Source organism: Podarcis tiliguerta, assembly GCF_965153285.1.
Source record: "Podarcis tiliguerta genome assembly, chromosome: 3".
Lineage (NCBI taxonomy): Eukaryota > Metazoa > Chordata > Lepidosauria > Squamata > Lacertidae > Podarcis > Podarcis tiliguerta.
In genome coordinates this window covers 89,400,946-89,424,501 of record NC_139536.1, presented here as the reverse complement: position 1 = coordinate 89,424,501, position 23,556 = coordinate 89,400,946, and the positions used below count along the sequence as shown (strand labels likewise).

Here is a 23,556-nt window from a genome sequence, read left to right as displayed (position 1 = left end):
CTAACCCAGAAATAGTACCTCGGGTTAAGAACTTTGCTTCAGGATAAGAACAGAAATCGTGCTCCGGCGGCGCAGTGGCAGCGGGAGGCCCCATTAGCTAAAGTGGTGCTTCAGGTTGGACCCCAGTTCCAGCACCTCTCAGGTGGGCGCCATTGCTATTCCAAGAGAACAAGGGAGTCGTTCATGGTGAGTTCTGGCACCTCTTTTTCTAGAAAAATAGCACTGATCGTCTCTGATGTCAGCCTACTCAGAGTAGACCCACTGAAGTTAATGGATCTAAATTAGTCAAGTCTATGAATTTCAGTGGGTTCTACTCAGAGTAGGATTAGGATTGGCCACCCCCCCCCCCCATGTCCGCCATGACTTCAGGATGGCTGCCTGAATAAACTCTCACAGAGGAAATTGCATACTTCAGACGCTGCACCATTAACTGCAATCAGGACCTCAAACCTTACCCATTCTTAGTGCCCTTCTACAATATAGTGAAAGGTTTGTGCTACCCCCCTCCCCCCTCAGAAGCTAGTAATTAAGTGGATTTGCAGTTCAGCAGATCATAAACTCTGGCTCCAGCTGTGCAGAACAGTATGATTAATAGTGAATATGAGCAACCAATATAACTGGGCAGCACTGGGGGGTATTCAAATGATTTGCAGTGTTCTTCCTGGAACTCAAAAAACAACATCAGACATAATGGAATGATTGATTTAGCAAATTCCAATGGAAGCTTGGTTGGTGGGACTGTTACTAATAAGATTCAGCTACAATTTGCCCCAAACCCATCGTCCACTGTAATATCATCAAATGGACACAAGTTCCCGTAAATCTTTCCATTTCCTTTGTTTCATTTTTTGACCTCATAGGCACACGTTTCCTCTCAAGAAATGTGACCAGCTCCATGGCTTCAGCACCAGTCAACTATTTTCCTCTATTCTCCTGAAGAAGAGTTCTGTAGAACTCAAAAGCTCGCACACTATTTTGTAACGTTTGAGTTGGCCTCACCCAAAGCCCTAGCATGGATTTCTTTTTCAATTTAATAGGCCAACTCAGCTTTAAGATGTACTGTTTATACAAAGGAAACCTGCTGTGGAGTGCAATTATTTTCTTGGTTTATCCTGATGTTTTAATTAAGTTTTAATCTATTGCTTTATGGCACAGGGTAGTCTGTAAATTTAAATAATATGTAATAAATAAGTTTGCTACCTCGTGCCATATTCCATTGCAAGACTGTGACTAAATGTAGACTCTATGGCTGCAGCATCAGTCAACTTTCCCCCTCCTCCAACCTATCTACCCTGATGAAGAGTTCTGGAGAACTGAAAAGCTTGTGTGCTATTTTGTAACATGCTATTTTGGGAATGATTTATTCTATATGCAAGTAATGAAGCCAGACTCTCTAAGTGTCCCTATTTTCCAGGGACAGTCCTGGATTTACGGAACCGGTCCTGGTTTCTAATTTGATCCTGGAATGTCCTTCTTTTCCTTAGGATGTCCCTATTTTCATTGGATAAATGTTGGAGGGTATGGAATAGGACAACCCCAGGGCTTTTTCCCCCAGTCAGAACTCACTGGAACTCACCTTCAGTACCTCTCAGGTGGGCACCATTGCCATTATAGGAGAACAAGGGAGGTGTTCATGGTGAGTTCTGGCACCTCTTTATCAAGAAAAATAGCATTGGACATTCCTACTTTCATCAGAGGAATGCTGGAGGGTAAATCTCTATTTTCCTCAAAGAAATGTTGAAGGGAATGGGAGGGAGGATCTAATTCAAAATGCATTAAGAGTTTTTCTACACACTTCATTGCACTTTAACTAGTTCCCTTGGACTTCTGTTTCTTGCATGACAAGTAACTCTTTATTTTACAGTGAAATTTAAATGCTCAGAAGAGAGGGAGGTGGTGGTGGGGATTCAGATCAGGCATGCAGAATTCACATCCCAGTTGCAAGTATGTTTGGTTTGAAGCAACAGGGGAATAGTGGTGTGTGTGTGTGTTTTCACTGCTAACCTTTAGCCAACAGCTCTCCTTCCTGACAAATATGTTCATAAGACACCCCAGCGCGCACACACACCTTTTAAAAAGTCAGCCATGGTGTGGAGCTGCCTGGGGTTCAGCAGTTGCTCACTCAGGAGAAAATCCTACAGCAACCAATAAGTGAGAGCCAAAATATGTTGCAATATTATTTTAGAGGATTCAACAGCTTATTTCCTGCCAGTCTTGCATAACCCTCATTTATTTCTGAAGCCTGCCTTATGTGGATTTTTGTTGTTGAAAGTGTTCCACTTTCAGCGAACGCTTGGGTAATTCACGGAAACAGATGACTCATTAATACTTTCCCCCTGATGATATTATTCTGATCTTCTATAACCCATGGCTTTCTGTATTCTTTTTAGAAGAGTGCTATTTGTTTTCTCCTGAGCAAAATTCCAGTACTGAAGTACAGAATGCACATGATGAAAACAAGAGTTGTCCAAAGTCTCTGTGAGCCTCCAATTCCTGGGAGCGCATCTCCAGGAATGCTCTGAGACCAGAAAGAGAGCTCTGACCTCAGAGAGGTAGATCTGATGTCAGGTTCCTCCCACCCCTGTGGCAACTACCACAGAGCTCTGATACTGGTAGGGTCTAAAAGGGGTGTGTTTGTGTCAGAGGAGGACCAGAAGTCAGATGGATCTGAAGGCTCCAACACCTTCTTAGTTCCCACAAACCAGGGAGGAAATCACACCAGACCAGGAGCTGAGGTGATTCAATCCTGTTTATTAGTTTGAATAGGAAGGAAATTGTGTGCAAAAGAAATGTGGGGAAGAGGAGCCTCTGGAGAAAGAAAAAACTGGTGCTCCTCTAGGGCAGTCCAGCAGGGCAATAAGCAAAGCACTGCCAACAGCCCTTTGAGCCTTAGGATTGCAACCTTCGTGGATTTAAATAAAGTGGCTCATATGTTGAATGATATGCACCCGTGAAATACAACAAATTTGCAAGTCTACTCTCCTGATCTTTAGGGAAAGATGAAAATATATATGAATTAAATGTTTGTGTCTTAGTTTATTTATTTTTAAAGCACACAGTCTATGGGAACATTGGATAAGGACGGGTAATTCTGGTGGTGGAATCAGTCATTAAAAACTGCAAAGCTAAGAGTCAACTGAACTCACTCGGTTTTGGGTGTTGTCTTGTATTGTTCATTCAACCTGAATGTGGCAGTTGGTGATGGCATTAAGTGGTTGTATCTTGCTATAACACAATACTATGTTTGTTTTAAATCTTCACATTGTTGTTGTTTCTCCTTCTTCCCATCAACAGTAGACTATGTTTCTCAGCACATCACCTCCAAAGCGGATAGAACCAGCTAATTGGAACCCCTATAGACGTAATGCAACAGATGACGGCGGTGCGTTAGTGACTAAGCCTGAAGGAGAAAATTGCTTCAGGTTGCTTCAGGTAACTAATTCACACCTCTTAAAATGATCCATGACCTGAAACACAGCTATCCTCTGAAATCTGCACTTATCTGAAATTTGCAGCTTAGTACAGAAGTGTATTTATTAAAGGGATGTATGCAAAAAATTAAATAAATGCATCTGTTGCTGAAAAAAGTGATTATATTAGGGGGAAATCTTGAAACAATTTGTATATTGGGGAGAATCAGATTCAAAATGTGTACATTAGGGGAAATGTGCAGTAAAAAACTTGTGCATTTTCATGAAGGCATTTATTTATTTTTAAAATCACAAACTGATGCAGAAATGTGGTCGACTGAACTTGATTAGAAAAATGAGTAACCAAGAGAAACCAAAATTCATTTGTCCATCCTTATGGTGAAGGAATGGGTTTCCCATATCTAAAACCTGACTGTGCAGTCAGTCTGAAACGGGCCCCCAAATCCCCATTTTTCCTTCTCCAAGGGTGCATTAGCTAAAAACCATTAACTTGAGCACTTGAGCAAATGTATAACAGGAACCCAGCTGTATAAACTGGCAGTGAATGCAACTCATTAATTGCACAACTTCAGTCAGTCTACTGGATGATGATGAGCCCGTGCTCTTAGGAAAAGCAATATATACTTGAAAAATGGAAAGAATGGAGCCTCAGCTGTCAGCTACAGTTTCTACATCTCAGACCAATCACTAAGGCTTCAGTTATTGGAAAGAATGTGTATCAAGTTCAAGTTCTGTAACTGTTAGTAGAGCATGCTGGTACCACAAGTTTATCCTAGGCCAGAGGTTTCCAACCTTTTTGAGTCCATGCCCCCCTTGACCAACTACATTCTTTCTGTGCCAAACCCCATTGCCCCAAAGAAAGGTGCTGCCTCATACTGCCCCACAGGGGCCTGGGAAGAGGATGCCCCCAGTCTTAGTGACCCGATGAAGACTGGCCAAAGGTGGACATGAGGCCTGCACAGGGGAAAGATTCTCCTTCAGCATGAGGCACTCAGCTCCCAGGCAAGCCTTGCTCCCAGCAAGCTCAGGAAAGGCCAGGACACTAGTCTGTCCATTCCCAAAAGTAAGGGCTGGAGGGCTGGCTGGCTGGGCTCCCTCACCCACTTCCTTGCTTATTCTGAGGCCGCCTCAGCTTCTGGCAACCAGCACCCCCTGACCAGCCCCAGAGGCACCATTCGCCTGGGGAGCTAGGAGCAAGGGCTGTTGCAACAAACAGCCACACAAGTCTTTGGGAGGCAGAGACGTTAGAAGGCATCAGAGGAGGGAGGGAAGGAAAGAGGGGCAGAGGCCAGTGTTGCCCACGACACCCCTGCCCACCATTCAAGGCACCCCAGGGTGCCACGGCACACTGGTTGAAAACCACTGTCCTAGGCCAGTGCTGACTGGAAGTTGATTTTAATCATTGTACATCCTGACCACCATCTGACCTGTGCCTCCTTTATGCCACCATGCAGGAACTGCTGCAGGCGCAAACCCTATATGCAGTGGTAGTTTTGAAATTTGTGCCAGACAGGAACGGTGCCAATTTTGCCTGCGTCATCAGCAAAAGTAGCGTGTGGGTGGAAATCCCTGGCACTGCACATCGTGAATATTATGCTGATCCTCTTCTTCCTCATTCACTTGGACTCAAAACGGAACGTGGGTGGGAAATGCCTTTCCACTATAAGAATTTTTAAAAAGCATTTTCCCATCACTAAGTGCTCAAATGCATCTCAGAGAGACTGGACAGACTGTCCAATTGTGAATAGATGGAGCCTAGGAGGAAAATATGTACCTGTACAAGCTATGAGAGGGGTGGGGATGCCATCCCAGTGATAGAGAATCACAAAAATGACGCTTCCCTTAGAAGGACCATGAAACTATTCTTATTGTCTTTCCAGAGGCAAGATGTATTTATTTTTCTTTTCATCGAGCTTTTGGACAAAAATCCATTTTTAAGGAGCCCCTTCTTTTAGGAATGATATGTACGTGTGTGTGTGTGTGTGTGTAGTGCTTTTTTTCTGGGGGGACACAGAGATACACATACCCCTAAACATTTTGTGAATCTTTGTACTTTTGTCCATTTACTGTATTTATTTTCCCCGATTTGTACTATAAAATGGTGATTTTCTTGAGTCAACATGAGAGTACCCCTAAACATTTTTTAAAGAAAAAAATTACTGTATGTATGTATTTCTCACTCTTCATTAAAATCCTTGGGCAGATGAAAATAATATTAAAACAACCAACAATAAGATACAATAAAATATTTTTTGTTTCTGTGTGATGTTTTTGACAGTTTGTTGGTTTTTTAAAAAAATTAACTTTGGGAATTTGATTGGAAAGAAGTGTGGACATTTAATTTTCTTTACCCCACGCCCCACGTGTCATATATGGCTGCAGTAGGGCTAGGAGATGTATTGCAATATTGTCCAAAACCGGTTTGAAGTCCATATTGTAATATTGGTTTCATAATTTTTGACACAAATCATGATGTCCGTGTGCTATGCAAAAATCACTGTGTTCCCCACACAGTGAAGCTAGCTGATGCCTCTGCATAGCTCCATCCTTATTTCGGACATTGTGATATATTGGTAAATTGCAATGTTTAGCTGGTGATATATCACAATGTTGAAAACCAAGGATCGCCTGGCCCCAGCCTTCAGACGAGAAACACATGAGAAGGAGTGATTGCTTCCACTTATTGTTTTTCTTCCAACGCTACTATGAAAGTAGAAAAGACATGTCATCTTTTGCATTTAGTCATCCTCATTCAAATCGTGGCTGTTGTTTCTAAAAGCATCCATAAAGAAGGAAATAGACATAGCCTACATCATTCCCTCGGGAAAGCGAGTAAGGCCTTTGAAACACATTGTTCGCATACCAAAGAATATTCAAAAAATATTGTATGACGGCTTCAGAGCTCCTGCTGCACTTTTGGAATTCATATATATATATATATATATATATGCATCAAACTGGTAAGCGAGAATGGTATATAAAAAAAATCACAAAGTCCGTTTCTCACAAAGGCTAAGCAGGATTTAACCCAGCTCCTGAGAGGAAAACAAAGTATTAATCTATGTCAGTGCCAAAGCAACAGGATGAGGATGCTATATTAAGAATAAATGAAAAGGCTTTTCTCTTTTTTCTGTAATCTCAGTGTACACAGGTCACCTGCCAAGTCAACAAATCTTTTTTGCATTTCCTGGTAATTTCTTTTCCAATGTACTTGGTGGCCAGTTTTTGTTTATTGTATGAAACCATGTCACATGTATATTTTTTTGAACTTGCTTTATCCTTCAAAGAATTTAAGAAATGTGGCTCTGAGCCAAAAACCCACAAAGCCCACACAGCAAGCAAAAAAGAACCAGATTTGGGAACTTCCATTTCCAAAATTTCCCATTTTAAGAAATGGGCACAGGGAAAGGGGGGAGATTGATTGATGCTTTTACATTTGGTTATTTCTCATCAGAAAACAGCCCAGAAAGAAAACATCACAGACAGCATGCAAGTACCATAAAAGAGAAGAAATGCCATTCAGTTATTTTTAACAACAAAAAACCTTTTAAAAATCATAAATTTATTATATATTTAAAAATCTTTAGAGCTGGGCATGATCTGTGTTAGTGGGCATGATCTGTGTAATGTTAGTGGATATGGCTAACTTCATTGATTTCAATAAGCCAAATCTGAGCAGGGATGGTACCTGTCTGATGTCTAATGGGCTTACAGTATACTTATAGTCCCCTCCCCCACTGATGAGCTCAATGATGAGCCAGAGACATTTGAGATTTAGGTATGGATGCAAATTTAGAAATAACTACTATAATTGAAATAGAAATGCAATGCATCTCTCCAAAGTAGGGTAAACTGTGGCCAGGTGACTGCTACTCATTCATCTGTTCAGGTACTTAACTTCTGAAACCTTTCTGTTATGTACTAAGCTTAGATCCTAGAACAATAGGCAAGTAGGATCCTAGAATGCAACAACTGATTGGCCTGCAGTAGCAGCCCAATCAGGCCCCAGGAGGGAAGCAGAATCAGCCAATCAGCCGGGACTCATTGTGTAAAGAATATATATAAAAGCCTGAGGTTTTGGGGGAAATTCAATCACTGTTTTACAAGCTGAAATAAAGAGCATGAAATCACTGCAGGACTCCAAGTATATTTCACTTACCTTCTTATCGTTCTTTACGTTAAAACTGGATTTGTACCTTTGGATTGAGAACATGTGGCTACCATACAACACAAAGCCTTGGAATAAACTATTTTGGTTCAACAAAGTTCACTGAAATATCTTACCTACTCCTGAAAGTAGTTTCCATAATTGCCAGGTGTACGGAATGTGAATTAAGTTCATTTTGGGGTAGAACTTTCATCTTCAAGTTCTTTCCCCTTCATGTATTTTTCACTCTTTAAACTTAAAGCTGGGGGGAAATAAACAATTTGCATTTCACTGTGGGTTTTTTAAAAAAATGTTTCCTTTCTTAAATATGCTTTGCACTTTAGCACAGTGGCTTGTAACATTCTGAATGCTGAGAAAATTTGCTGAAGGTGGTCTGAATGAACTGTAAACTGAACAGGAACAAGGAGCATGAATTGGAACAGGTTCATTTTGGGGTATGTTGAAATTGATTGACACCTAGTTCCTTTTAAAAACAAGCACCACAGAGGAGTTTAAGCAGGCCTCTCTTCACATATCTGGAAAAGACGGACGCAGAATCCCACAAAACTACCCAGAGGGCCCCCAATTTCCAACACTGACTTCTCTTTCCATGGTGTCCTTTGACTATACTTCTTAGCATTTTCCAGAACATGGACCATAAGAAATATTTTCAGGACATACTATTTTGGGGCAGCTGGAGAGAGACAGCAGGCTATCAGTGATGTGTGTGTGTGTGTGTGTGTGTGTGTGTGTGTGAGTGAGTGAGAGAGAGTTCATGAAAGTGAGAATGATCTTTAACTGAGTCTCGTTGTCCCACCCCAGACATTTATATACATCAGTGAAACTCAGCTGAGTCATTTTTCACATGGGTGGAAGCAGCTGCTGGCCACCTCATTATACAGCAGCTCACAATGGAGTCGTTCATTTTCCAAATAGTGGAGCTTTTGTGGCGGAAGAATCCTAAGAACCGAGGGCCATGTTTGCATGTTATAGTTCAAGTATACTGTGTGGCTTTATAATCACAGGATAAGGGAGAAGGCACCCACTGGCTGTGAATGGAAGTATTTTTCATCGCATTTGTATCCAAGTTGCTGAGGTTGGTATGCGCTGGGTTTTTCCTTGCTTTATCCTCAAGACAACACTGTGAGGCAAGTGAGGCTGAGAAAGAGCACATAGCCAACAGCATTTCACCGAGGAAAACAGGGCAAGTTTTTGTGTCCGCCGAGCTGAGCCGAAAGTTGGAATTGGAAGCTGGTGGAGTGAAATGCAGGGTTTCTGAAACCAGGGGAGTGTCCTTTCTGGAAAGAAATTCCTCAAACATTTGTAGGGATGGGGCCTACCATAGAGGTGGTAGGGTGGCGGCGGCAGCAGCAGCTATAGTGGTAGTCTCTCTATCCTTAACATTTTAAAACTTAATTCTGGTGCCTCAGGAGGTAGCTGAGATCCACTCAGTGGCCATCAGCTATCAGTCACCATTCTAGGGGAGTTGGGGAGGGAATTCTTCATAATGAGGCTTGTGCCTGTTCCTTAAGTCTCTTTTCCTCCTACCGAAGGCTAAATCGCCACAACCATTTACAAAGTTCTTTATCTTTACATTGGATTTGGGCCACACAGCCCTTCAAACAGAGGACTCCTTCAGTCAGAGGAGTGCCCTCTGTAAATTAGGAGACCTGCACTGAGGAGGAATGAAATGTATTGTGGTGAATTATATTTACAACTTCCATTTGCATGAATGGAATTAGTCTGAAGTTTAATTCTTCATTTCCATTCCCACTCTCAAGCCCTTCTGCGGCTTGTTTGGTTGTGTTCCAAGTCCTTGATGAGGGACTTGTTTTAAAGTTTTCTCTGGGACTATCACAATGCTGGGAATAATAACAATGACAATGACAATGACAATAACAACAATAACAATAATATGTCACTGGTGAATGATGTAGTCCCAAACTGCAGTTTAGTCTTTGTGTATTCACATAAAAGGCAATATCCCATCTACATTTAATGGATGGAGGAAATAACCTTTCTATGGGCAACTTCGTTTGCCCCTTGGTTTGCATACTAGTCTCTGAAATACAAATAATATCTGGATCAACATGCACACTAGCCCTGTGAGTGGGTAACTATATCACAGCCTTCAAAGTGAAAAGGCAAAACACTGAGGCGACGGGAAGGAGAAATAATTTGACTGGTGGATATCAGATCTCAGGAAGGGACACAGCAACTCTAAAGTCATGCCTCTCCAAGGCAAGCCTCTAGGCCAGTATTTCTCAAACTTGGGGTGCCAGCTGTTGTTGAACTACAGTTCCCATCATCCCTGACCACTGGACCTGCCAGCTAGGGATGATGGGAGTTGTATTCCAACAACAGCTGGAGAACCAAGTTTGAGAAACACTGCTCTAGGCTGTCCTGTCTGTAGGAGCCGCTGCCTTGCTATCTAGGGAGCAATTGCCAATATGTCTAGGATCCTGATTCTAATTGCCTTTTCCTGTCTGGGAAACTTCCTATGTCATAATTAATATCTGCTCATTCACCCCTATTTTGTATAATTATGACTTCCTGGCCTGTGAGTCTCCTGGTGTGGTGAAGAAGGATGGGTCTGTTGCCTTTTGTGTAACTTCCAGCTCAGCTGAGGGAGTTTACAACTCACAATTTATCTGTGCCTCCCCTAGCTTCTAATTTGGGAAGAGGGATGGGTGGGTATGAAATGAGCATTGTGGGTCAAAGCCTGTCCCACTCTGTGAACCCTCAGACCTCTGAGTATAGGGCGGTATATTCATCATCATCATCATCATCATCATACTCTCTCCCCAAAAGAGGGGGTATCTGTGGTTCCACTATACAAATACACACATTTTGGCTCTGCAGGCTAAAAAGCTACAGACTTAATTTCTCACAACTTGAGAGTTTGTGTTCTTTTCACAGCACAATCCTATGCTTGTTTAGTCTGAAGTAAGCCCCTTATGTTCAACAGGGCTTACTTCCAGATCATAGGAATGTATCATAGGACTGATCATAGGATTGTAGCCCAAACAGTTATTTTCTATGTTAATATATGTATTTTTGCTGAAAGAAATAATGTTTGTTTGAGTCTGACTGTGTTGTTCTGAGATTCAAGTGGATCTATCCAGTCACTGCTTTGCTGCTTGGTTCATGCTTGAAAGAAGCTTCAGTTAGTTTGGGGAATCTAAAGACCTCTTGACCAGAAATGACACTGGATATAATAATAATCAATAAAAAATATTACTTGTACCCAGCCAATCTGACTAGGTTGCTTCCAGCACATACAAAAACATAACAAAGCATTAAACATTAAAAACTTCCCTCTATGGGGCTGCCTTCAGATGTCTTCTAAAAGTTGTGTCTCTTTGACATCTGATGGGAGGGCATTCCACAGTGTGGGCGCCACTACTGAGAAGACCCTCTGACTGGTTCTCTGTAGCTTCAATGTCTTGCAGTGAAGAAACTGCCAGAAGGCCCTTGGAGGTAGACCTCAGTGTCCAGGCTAAGTGATTGGTGTGGAGCCGCTCCTTCAGGTATACAGGGCCAAGGCCATTTGGGGCTTTAAAGGTCAGCACCAACAGTTGTGCTTGGAAACGTACTGCGAGCCAATGTAGGTATATGATGTTTTACTGGCAGAACTTACGTGCATAGGCACACTTACGTCTGCTTGAAAGCAATGAGTTTAAAGCTCTAGATTCAAGGGGCTTATCTATGCTGAACACAATGCTGAATTGTGGCTGCTGTTTTTCTCCAGAACCCAGAGTTCCCTAGGTTCTGGTTCTGTCTATGAAATCATCTGGTTGAAATTTCAGACCGCTGATGCTTCTGTCAAGATTGGGTCTCATGCTAAAGCCTCGCAACAACACGGCACTCTCAGGAAATCTCCCTGGCAGTTTTGAAAATGGGACTTACAAGTCATTTGCTCTCAAAAGTCAATTGCCTATTGTTTAAGAGGGACACAACCCAGCGACCTGGAGCATTGGGGTGGGGGGTGGGGGCTTCGACTGGTTCATGATGCTCATTGCAAAATGTGCTAATGTAATGCAAAGAGGCATTTATTTTTCAATTGAATTCCTAACCCTGGAAACTTGGACGATGTTAATCTTGGTTAATAAATGCATTGCTTTGCTCCCGTGCAAATGGCTTCAGCATTTATTGGAGCAGAACAGCCTTTGCAGCAGCTTGCGTTCAGTGTGCTGGGGTGGGTGGGTGGGGGGAGGGATACAAGATTGATAGAGACACCTCATTTAAGAATACATTGCCTTGAGCTATGTTATAACTAATGTACATACATCAACATTTATTGAACATACTGTGCACCCTTGGTAGAATGTTCTGGGATAAGCTTTTCCTCTGAATTATCATAGTATATGTTAAAGAAATGCTTACGGCAAACAGAGATCTTTCGGCGTTAGCCTTCGCCCGCAGTCCCCTGTGGCCCCACATGTACTTCTCACTAGGCAGGATTACACTTCCGTTGCCTGCGACGCACGTCAGTCAGCTTTCCCTGTGCCATGTCCCTTGGGGGAGGGGAAGGTGCACTTTGATTTTACACTGTTTGCCTCAACTAAGGCTGGTCTGAATTTCGGAACTGGGCCAGGGAGATGGGCATGGAAAGCCTTTCTCAGCCTTGCAGCATTGTCTGTGCCCTTGAGCAAATCCCACCTCACAAAGAAGCTTGAGAAGAACATAGTATATAACTGCTCTTCTGAGCTTTTGGGAATCGTAGCATCATTGGATTGTAGAGTCAGAAGGGACCCTGAGGATGATCTGGTCCAACCCCCTGCAACGAAGCAATATGCAGCTGACCCATACGGGGATCGAACCTGCATCAGCACCACGCTCTAGCCAACTGAGGTAAGATGGATGGGATACAAAGAAATAAATGAATTTATGAATAATCTTCCTATAAGCTGGAAGGGGGTACTGCGAATGCGCTTTGAATTAATTAATTTATTCTTTACATTTATATCCCGGCTTTTTCTCCAAGGAGCTCAAAGTAGTTCACATGGTTCTCCTCCTCTGTATTTAATCCTCACAACAACCCTGTGAGGTAGCTGTGGTTGATTTGAACCCTGGTTTCCCATCTTAGTCCAACTCTCTAACTACTACAACACACTGGCTCTTCGATTTTGTGTAGCCAGTGGTTTGGTTCTAGTCAATTTCCTTCTTTGCTGTAACATCTCTGCTGGATTATTATCTCTACTGTTAATCTTCAAAGCTTTAATTGGCTTATGAAAAGATTCTTCTCCTTCCATATATACCTGGCTGGACCTTATGATAATCTCCAGAACCCAACTTTGGTGATATTGGTGCCTACTAAGGAAAGGGTTTTGTTTATGGCAGCGACCCAATTGTATGATGCCTTCTCCAGAGAGGTCCGCTTGGCACCCACACTGTGGTCCGTGAATAAAAAAGAACGCAAAAGAGCCCTGCCCCACACATTCCACAAAAGTTGCAGGGATCACAGGATGCTCATGGACTGCCTTCATGCTTCTTGTGAAAGCAAAGGGTAAGTCAGTAAAGGGTAGCTGTGGGGAGGAGGGAAGCAATTGAGAAACAAAATGTCCACGGGGGAAGAGTTAAGCAACCCATTTCCACAATCTCACCTGAAGATCACAAGCTGCTTTTGTTTTGAAGACAAGAACAAACCATCAGGAATATGTTCAAATCTGCATGTGAAGTCTAGCTTTGCTCTTCACTGGGAACTAAAAATGGAAGGAAACTGATTGGTATGTCCTAAAGATCAAGCAACACTGAGGAGGAGTGCCGGCCTGGTCTCAATTTATTCCCTTGGGGGTGGACCCAATTGGCCAGTTGGGCTCACTCCCTGGGGAATCCCAGCCCCCAGGCTGGCCTGCCATTGGCCATTCCACAGGTAGGCAGGCAATCTTTCCCAGGTTGGCTGCCAGATCTTGGACGTTGGCAACCTCACCTGACCATTGAAATTTAGCAGACTTTTAAATCATTTGATTAACAGGTTTTACAGATGAACTCTTGAGGAAAGTAGTAGCTAGTATGAGTCAGGGAGACCTTATTATCCCAAACGACCTCACACGGATGTTGTGAAAATAAAATTGGGGAGAAAACCCAATGTTCCTTAGAAGAAGGATTGGATTTAAAAAGAGGGAGAGAGGCTGTTGATGAAAAACAATTCAAAATTAGCAATTTCTTCCCGCAACATCCTATTCCAAAGCAGCCTTTTAGGCAGTGATCTCTGATCATCCCACTCCATCTCCTAATTCAGGGTTAATTAGTGCAAAAGTTAGATAAGATCGGAAGGCAATCGTTTCAACATTTCCATGTTTTGCTTGAAAGCTCTCCCAGCCCTGTAGCTGATGAAGTTGGATGTTAAAATGCTAACAGCTTTTAATAGATTCAAGATGAGTGGGATCATGTAAAGAAATCATGAGTAATATGAGTAGGTTATATATTAAATATTTGGCTTTAATATTGCTAATATCTTAGAAAATATGTTCCCTGTTGAAATATGTTATTTCATCAGCAAATAAATGAGACAGTGATCTCTTCATCTCATAATTGTGTGCCCCCCCCCGCTTTATCTTCTGTAGTTTTTATATTTGATTGAAGAACTGTGATTTCTCTTGTGTTGGCTTTACATAGAAGGGTGCAGCACTGTGTGATGCAGTGCAGATAAGGGAGAGCAAACGCTGACCAAATTAGCCATGTGGTCTACAGAGGCACATCTATGGAATTTCTATATGTAAATATTTAATACGGCAGCCTTCTTGGCTGGCATGCTATGCTTGCAGGAAAAGGTGATCTTGGAATATATTACATGCACGGCTACCTTCTCTAATAATAATGCAGTGCAGACAGGGATTGGTTGGCATTTTGGTATGGGTCTTAGGAACCAACTTCTAGGCGGCGAGGTCCCTTTGTGTCTCCATATAATATTTGAGGGGGCTGAGCCCCACCCCCCAGTTGATGAGCAAATGGTATTCATGTGCCATGTTTCGTGATCAATTATGTGGGGGGGGGATTACCCCCCCAATATTTTATTCAAGTTGGCACCCCTGGTATGTCCACTGAATCACACCAGTAGCCTTCAGGTACATTGCAATTTGTTGTTTAGTCGTTTAGTCGTGTCCGACTCTTCGTGACCCCATGGACCAGAGCACGCCAGGCACTCCTGTCTTCCACTGCCTCCCACACTTTGGTCAAACTCATGCTGGTAGCTTCAAGAACACTGTCCAGCCATCTCGTCCTCTGTCGTCCCCTTCTCCTTCTGCCCTCCATCTTTCCCAACATCAGGGTATTTTCCAGGGAGTCTTCTCTTCTTCTCATGAGGTGGCCAAAGTATTGGAGCCTCAGCTTCACGATCTGTCCTTCCAGTGAGCACTTAGGGCTGATTTCCTTCAGAATGGATAGGTTTGATCTTCTTGCAGTCCATGGGACTCTCAAGAGGCATCTTGCAATAGGCATCTTGCAATAGGCATCTTCAAAATGGAAAGAGTTTAGCTTATACAGTATGCCTTTCCAATAGCACCCTTTCTAGTAGTTTGCAGATGCAGCTCACTGGATGGGCCAGAGCTGCTGCACTAGTTTCATGGCAGGCGGGTCAATGTTGCTTACCAGGAGAGAGAGAGGGGAGGCAGTGTGTGTGTGGGGGGGGGGGGGAGGTCAGTGCAGTAGAAGCAAACCAGCAGGGATGCCTGCTCTTGTCAGTGGGCTCCTTGCTGGAGTATGAGCCCTCAACCAATGCCCACCATATCAACTCTTGACTGGGCTTAAGTTAGCTGGTTGGCTTCCCTGCAGCCTGTCCCGTCACAGCTGAATTTTTAAAGATGTGTCCCACAGTTGATGGACTTCAAAGTTCTGGCAGTAGCCACTGTGCTGCCAACAAGAATGCTGAAGTGAAAAGGGCTTTTAGTGTTGAGACAGAAGAGCTTTTCTTCACCTCTGGACACAGCACAGGGTTTTCATGACACTCCTGTGATGTCATCTCCTCTTGTAGCCAGTAGGAGCCTGCGTCATCTGTGTGAGCCCATACAGCAACGATGTAGATTATTTCACATCAAACGTACTGGGGAGCCAGATTTATTATTTCTTAAAATGTATCATCCCTTGGAGGGACGCAGGTGGCGCTGTGGGTAAAAGCCTCAGCGCCTAGGGCTTGCTGATTGAAAGGTCGGCGGTTCGAATCCCCGCGGTGGGGTGCGCTCCCGTTGTTCGGTCCCAGCGCCTGCCAACCTAGCAGTTCGAAAGCACCTCCGGGTGCAAGTAGATAAATAGGGACCGCTTAGTAGCGGGAAGGTAAACGGCGTTTCCGTGTGCGGCTCTGGCTCGCCAGAGCAGCGATGTCACGCTGGCCAAGTGACCCGGTTGTGTCTCCAGACAGCGCTGGCCCCCGGCCTCTTGAGTGAGATGGGCGCACAACCCTATAGTCTGTCAAGACTGGCCCGTACGGGCAGGGGTACCTTTACCTTTACCTTTATCATCCCTTGTAAAATATCTTAATCGCTATCAGCCTCTGCAAATGCCTAGCTGGTTGACGGAGCGAGCCGCCTTCAATCTGCAAAGGTTAGCTACAAGTCGTACAATAATGCTGCAGCTCCCTACAAAATTCTCACACCTTTTATTTTGTGGATGGCTATTGCTGCAGTGTTTTCTTCCCGCACTTCCTTTTCTGTAACTCAAAACAACGCTGTAAACAAGCATGCAAAGAAGCAGACATGGATCAAAGTTCACCTTCTGTTCAGTCCATTGAACTCATGTAAGGATATGATGCAAGTCTCAGAAGAGTTTCGGAATTGCTATTTGTTTTATCTGGGGGGGGGGGGTGTTACTCTGCCCTTTTATAACCAGAATGGAAAACTACTATTATTTCCTTTGCAGAGCTCTCAGTGGTTAGAAAACAAAGTAATCAGAAACTGGGCGGTTCACTCCCCAAAGTAAAATCAAGCCGGTAAATGCAGTAAGAGTAAGCAGTGCATATGAAAAGAATGAAGGTTAGGAATTTTGGAGGAGGGGCATTGGGAGGGACGCTGTGCTGCAAGCCAAAGAGCTGGGAACTGTATTCATTGTTGCAGCAATATTAAGGAGGTGAATGTTGAGCCTCAACGAGGAGGAGGATGGAGAATCCATTTTTGGCATGGTTGCATATAATGGTGGATCGCTGAACCACGGGTACCCTTATGGACCTGGTTGGTGCTGTTGGTGCTGTTGTTTTTTGCTGCCAATTTTCAGCCGCACTTGCAGCATATATATTTAAAGCACTTTACGGCATCACTTTAACTGTCATGGCTTCCCACAAATAATCCTGGGAAATGCAGTTTAAGTGTGTTGAGAGTTGCTTTGAGACAATTATGCCCCACGCAGAGCTATAGTTCCCAGAGTGGTTTAGCAACCAATCCCTCTTCCTAGGGAACTTTAACCTGACATCTCACCATTGCCACATTCAATCACCGCTTATTCTGCAGCATTTATTGAACATCACTATCGGATCACTTACTTTATTTAGTGCCCTCAGTGAATTGTATCTTATACATAACTGTGCCATCTTTAGATACAGAGTCTTGCTGTTATGAGGATCCAACTGCCTCTTTTTTCAGAAACCACATTAAAGAACATGTGCTGGACAGCTGCAACACTGAAGCAGATGAGTTTGCTTATGATCCTGGTAGTTGGTGCATCGAAGGAAATTCTTGGATCTGTTTGAACCAAACAACAGATCCATGAATATAATTTAGTGCCGATGTCACATATTTGAACAATAGTAATGCACATTGCTCTTCCCAAGTTATCAAGAATTCAACAAGTGCTAATTGTTTATTGCACTTTGTTTTCTACATTTCATTACATTTCCCTGATGAAATACTTTTCTTCTGGAAGCACATTAAATGACTGTGTTGACAGGGCAGCTTAGAAAGGCAGGAAATCAATCTTCTGGTGAGTTAGTCAAGTGATACATTGCTCTCCACACTTTGAGGAGACTGCAACAACAGCCTATTTCTAGATAAAATATTGTTTTAAAGTAATAATGCACAAATATGCTTGTCCTTTACGTTCCATGAAGCTGAGTGGTAATTTGATGTTACAGTATTAGCATATGGGACTGTGATCCATCACGGCAATACAGTATGTGCATGAGACTGGTGGTTCATGAACAGTTCCATTGCAATTGTCACCCTGCTAAGTACTGAAAAACATTGCTGCATCAGGGCAAGAGGGTGTGGAATAATCATTAAGTGGAACCTCTGAATGCAAATATGATCATCTGCTGGAAGATTACATAGCTTGCTGGAACATGGCCCAGTTGTGTGTGTGTTTAAATGATTTAATCATAGATGCAGACCACTGGTGGTCCTCCACACAGACATGAGTGTCATAAAATCATGCAGGGTGGGATGCTGATATATGGCTCTGGTTGGCTCATCATTTGGAGAAGCCCTGCCAAATATTTCCGTATTGTATCAATTTTGTTTTAATACAGGCAACCACAAAAATGTGATGGATAATTCTGATACAAAAACATAATAATTTTAATGGCCAAATAAAAGCAAATGGAACATCTGTGGATTTTTCTAATCTGTCATCATCTAAGATTAGATTTATGGGTTTAGCAGATTGTGAATCACTAATGGTTGTGTATTTTGCTTATTTACCTGCAGCACACAATTTAAAAAAAATGTATATATACAAGATTTAGGGAGCAATGGGATGAGTGGATATCATCTTCGGTACAGCTGGAGATATGCCGGCATATCTCCAACATCTCGGCTCAACTGGGACCCAGCCTGGTGGATCTTAAGATGGTGTAAGCCCTGAAGAAGAGGCATGTTTGGTGCAGGACCAGAGAGGGGGAGACTCAGGCTGGATTCTAAGCCTGTTCAGCTCAGTCTCATGACCTGGGAACCCTATGCAAATTAAGCCAACAAAAAGGATGGCATAACACCATTTAAAGGCTTGTTTCCCCTTTGCTAGTTAGGCCAGCCCAGCCAATAGTAGCCATGCTCCAGAATGGAGATTGGATCTGACATACTTTACCCTGGCTTAATTTACCAGGATTGGTTTGTTACAATTTTAAAAATCTCAGCTTTCTTTAAGAATGTTTCTAGCCCTTAATGGCTGTTAGAGCAGCAGGATTTGGCCAGCATATTGTTGCAATGGGCAAACTCATCTGTTTTCCAGTGCATGATATTGCCGTATGTGTGCTAAAGGTGCCATATGCATGTGCAATATTGAATTGTCTTCCAGGTGTTATAATTTGGTTTCACCTGCCTGACAATTACCGCATAGCACTGGAAATGACTAAGAAATCCACTATCCCTTTGTCCCCAAACAAATGCTCCTGAAATAAAATTAGGTTCTCTAGATTTGTATGGGGACACCACCCATATAAATGTCTGCAAGAAAGCATAAAGGGAATTGAGCCATACAGTGGTACCTCAGGTTAAGAACTTAATTCGTTCTGGAGGTCCGTTCTTAACCTGAAACTGTTCTTAACCTGAGGTACCACTTTAGCTAATGGGGCCTCCCACTGCCACCACATGATTTCTGTTCTCATCCAGAAGCAAAGTTCTTAACCCAAGGTACTATTTCTGGGTTAGCGGAGTCTGTAACCTGAAGTGTCTGTAACCCAAGGTACCACTGTATAAATAATATACTCTCCAGTCAATGGACTGCTTGATCAAGGACATTGGTAACATAGTTCATAGCAATGAATTCTAGTTTTGCCCTTGCTTTGCGTAATCCCCCATTTCTCCTGTTTTCTTAGACTATCTGGAATTGATTGTGTCCTGTTAGTTAGGTCAAATGTTTGCCTAGCACTTTGGCTTTGTTACCAATACCTGTGCCCTTCCTCTGCCCTGCTCTTCCAAGAGGCACAAATGACAAAATATACATTAACACTGCTGAGATCTGGAGACACTAAGCCTAAATGGTTACTTGCTGGCAACCGGCATAACATGGTTTTAGATTATTATTACCCATAAGCCTCAGGCAATAAATGCATCTGCCAAAGTTCGGACATCTGTTTGAAATCACCGTGGCAATCATGGGCTGAGATGAAACGTGATAACATCACTCCCCTTTTGCTGAAGCAGGTAGCTGCAATGCAGATGCGCTGGCACAAAAATGAACTTGGGGAGGGGGCTAGAACGGTTCCCTGCTAACAGGGGGAGCCCCCTCTCAAGGTTGTGCGAGAACACTGTGTTCCAAATGTTAAAAAACACAGTGGCGGGGGGGGGGGGGACTAAGGATAACCTGTGTGTTTGCACCACTCTCATGCTGCTTCCGGGACGCGGGTGGCACTGTGGGTTAAACCACAGAACCTAGGGCTTGCCGATCAGAAGGTCGGCTGTTCAAATCACCGTGACGGGGTGAGCTCCCATTGCTCGGTCCCTGCTCCTGCCAACCTGGCAGTTCGAAAGCACGTAAAAGTGCAAGTAGATAAATAGGTACTGCTGCGGCGGGAAGGTAAATGGCGTTTCCGTGTGCTGCTCTGGTTCCCCAGAAGCAGCTTAGTCATGCTGGCCACATGACCCGAAAGCTGTACGCCGGCTCCCTTGGCCAATAAAGCGAGATGAGCGCTGCAACCCCAGAGTCGGCCATAACTGGACCTAATGGTCAGGGGTCCCTTTCCCTTTCCCTTAACCTTTACATGCTGCTTCCAGTGGTGGCTCGTTAAGAAGGGTGTGGGGGTAGTGATGTCATATTTGTGGTGGTGGAGCAGTCCTCATTGGGTTGGAAACAGGGTCAGGTGGAGGTGAGATAGCGGGAACTCCAGGTTCATGGTGGTAGCCTGAGGTTCCAGGCCGCCATTGCAGTAAAGCTCTGCTGATCTTACTACCTCATTCCATTTCCAGCACAATGAGCACACTATTGCTGCCGCTGTTATTAAAATTTGCATACCACCCTATACCAGTAGATCTCAGGGTGGTTCACAATATAAAATCACAATACAGTGGCACTTTGGTTCTCAAATGCCTTGGTATTCAAACATCTTGGAACTCAAACACTGCAAACTTGGAAGGAAGTGTTCCAGTTTGTGAACGTTTTTCGGAAGCCGAACATGCTCCGTTTTGAGTGGTACGCTGAGGTCTGTCTGGTTTTGCTATTTATTTTGTGTTTTCGTTTTTGTAGCTCTTTTTGTGTGTGTGTGTGACTGTGTGGAACCCAGTTCAGCTACTGATGGATTGATTGTGTGACTGCAGTACATTGTTTATTGCTTTCATCTTATGGATCAATGGTCTCGTTAGAGAGTAAAATTCATGTTAAATTGCTGTTTTAGGGGTTGTTTTTAAAAGTCTGGAATGGATTAATCCATTTTGCATTACTTTCTATGGGAAAGCGCTCCTTGGTTTTGGAACACTTTGGTTTTAGAACAGACCTCTGAAACTGATTAAGTTTGAGAACCAAGGTACCGCTGTATATAAAAAACCACAAATTGCATACTAAAGATGAGAACGAACCCCCCTCCCCAATAACCTGCCCTTCCACAACACATTTAAAAGGGCTTTGGATGTCAATGTTTTTGCCTGGCGCCTGAAGTTGCACAACAAAGGCGCTGGATGAGCCCCCCTGGGGAGAACATTCCACAAACCAGGAGCCACTACCGAAAAGGCCCGTTCTCATGTTGTGGAGGAGGTACATGAAGAGAGGCCTCATATGATGATCACGGGGTCCAGGTCAGTTCATATAGACAGAGGTGGTCCTTGAGGTACTGTGGTCCTGAGCCATTTAAGGCTCTATAGGTAAAAAAACCCAGCACTTTGAATTCAGTTCAGAAACAAGTGGGCAGCCAGAGCAGTTGGGCCAGGATTGGTGTAATATGCTCAAACCGTCTTGCCCCGGTGAGTAACCTGGCTGACGAATTCTGCACTAGCTGAAGTTTCTGAACCATTTCCAGAGGCAGCCCTTCACATAACACGTTGCAATAATTAAACTGTTGCTGCTGGGGGAATGCCACTGCCCCCACTCCCCATTTTATGAGCCCTCTCTGGCTGCAGAAAGCAATGCAAGGACTCTTTCAGTTTAAATTACTAGTGAAATACCCCCTTTACACAATGATGGTGGGAAGGGAGGAAGTAATGCCGGTCTTGAAGAACACTACCTCTGAGGTAAGTTTGCACCCAAACCTTACTTCCACCCACCCACTTGGAAATAGTATATTTCTTGCAATTCAAATAGTGGCACTTGGATGTTACATTCCATAAGTAAGACACGTTGGTTCTTTTTTTAAAAAAATGGTTGTAAATACAGCTTGAAATTTCCCCTATCCATACCAACTGATGGTATTTGTCCAGCTCTATAAATATTTGACTTCTTGTATGGGCAGTTGGCTTGTATGCTGTTGCCTTTTACATGATGCGACAGAAGCCAATTATTTTTTAGTGAACATGCATCTTTTATGTGGTTGAATTTTTTATTAGTCTAAATACAAAATATTTATGTTCCATTACATATTTACAGTCCTGTTCATGAAAAAATAATGGTAATCTCAAAGCAGTAATTCCCCAGAAACTGTTTAAAGGAATGTTCTTCTGCAATTTCCTGTTTCCCACAGTGAGTGAAACTATTTCTCATGGATGTGTGCAGAAGATTGTCTACAGAGTGGTTGCCATAGTCAACTAGAAGGGAACGCACCTTTGTTGCCTGACTGTGCTTCAAGCAAACACAGCTGGTCCTTTGGCTATCGACCTGTACTTTCCCCCTTGAATAAAAATGGATCCAGCTATTTTATTTTATTTCTTTGCAACTGTCACATAAGGCTCCATCATAGGAGCCAATTCTTATGGGCCATGGGGGCTTCGGCCCACATAATGAAATATTTGAGGGGGCTGGGCCCCCTCAAAGTTGATGGGCATTCTCATTCAAATCAAGTGTGTGCACTGTATCATGTGACTGATTATGCAGAGCAGGCCCTACCTGGGCCCTCACAGTAATTTATTCAAGTTTGCACCCCTGGGCTCATTGTGCGTGTGCGGGTTGCGTTTCATCGCTTCCACGAATGCACATGACGCCATTTTGACCGTCTGCACATGCGCGAGCAGTGAAACGCGGAAGTAACGTGCTCCCTTACTTCCAAGTCGCCATGGAGCGCAAGCTGAAAATACTTATCCTGAAGCGTATTTATCCTGAGGTATGACTGTATTAATATACTGCCCTTCACCCGAAGGTCTCAGGGCGGTTCGCAAGATCAAAATACAAGATAAAAGCACAAATAAATAATTTAGAACAAAAACAAAACAGAGCAAAATACTAACTCCCCTTCTCAAACACATTTAAAAGCCCATAGAATATTAATCAGCCAAAGGCCAAAATATCCTGGGTCAGACCTATAAATAATTAGCATTAATGATAGCCAATGTTATCCATATTCAGACCCATTGAAATAAAGGGAGGAACTTTAATCTCATTAAATTTCACTGGATCTGCTCTGGGTATAATATCTACCCAAATGATTGACTAGTTTTGGAAAGAGATTTCAGTTTTCTGACCCTGGAACATCTTTTAAATTTTTGGGGTTACACTTCCAGTGTCATAACTTGAAGTTGAGCTGTACCAATGACCCATTTTCAATTTCTACAACCTCCCCATCCTCCACCCCTGGGGACAGTTATTAGTTTTCAAACTATTTCCCACCATTGTAATAATTTTGGGATACTATTATAAACTTAATTTCTGCCTGATATACTTTGATAAAGATTCTAGGAAACGTGTCTGGGGCCTCTTGAAGTAGCCCGCCCTTATTCAAAAAAACCAATTAAACTTATGTCACAAAGCAATCTAATGCAATAGCATTGTTTAGGTGCATATTGGGGCCCATAAGCAAATGTGTATGTGTGTGTGATTTTAATGAAATTGACAGATGCTATTAGCAAAGTGGTCTTGCTCATACCATTAACGGAAAGCTTGGTATTTGGGGGAGGGGGGAATTTATTTATTTTTTGAAAATGTTAATGAAGCCACCTCATTCCATGTTTTCCTCCAGAACACTCCATTAACAGATGTTTC

At 43.1% G+C, this 23,556-nt stretch overlaps 1 long non-coding RNA gene across 2 annotated transcripts; it reads left to right on the top strand.

The window, feature by feature from the left end:
* Nucleotides 1-1,789: 1,789 nt before the first annotated feature.
* LOC310673448 lies at nt 1,790-22,151 on the top strand. Of its 2 annotated transcripts, none has more exons than XR_014509020.1 (3): nt 1,790-2,735; nt 3,295-3,432; nt 22,106-22,151. It is a non-coding gene; the product is annotated as an uncharacterized lncRNA (long non-coding RNA). The 2 variants fall into 2 exon arrangements; XR_014509021.1 differs by lacking the exon at nt 22,106-22,151 and adding an exon at nt 4,886-5,403.
* Nucleotides 22,152-23,556: the final 1,405 nt, after the last annotated feature.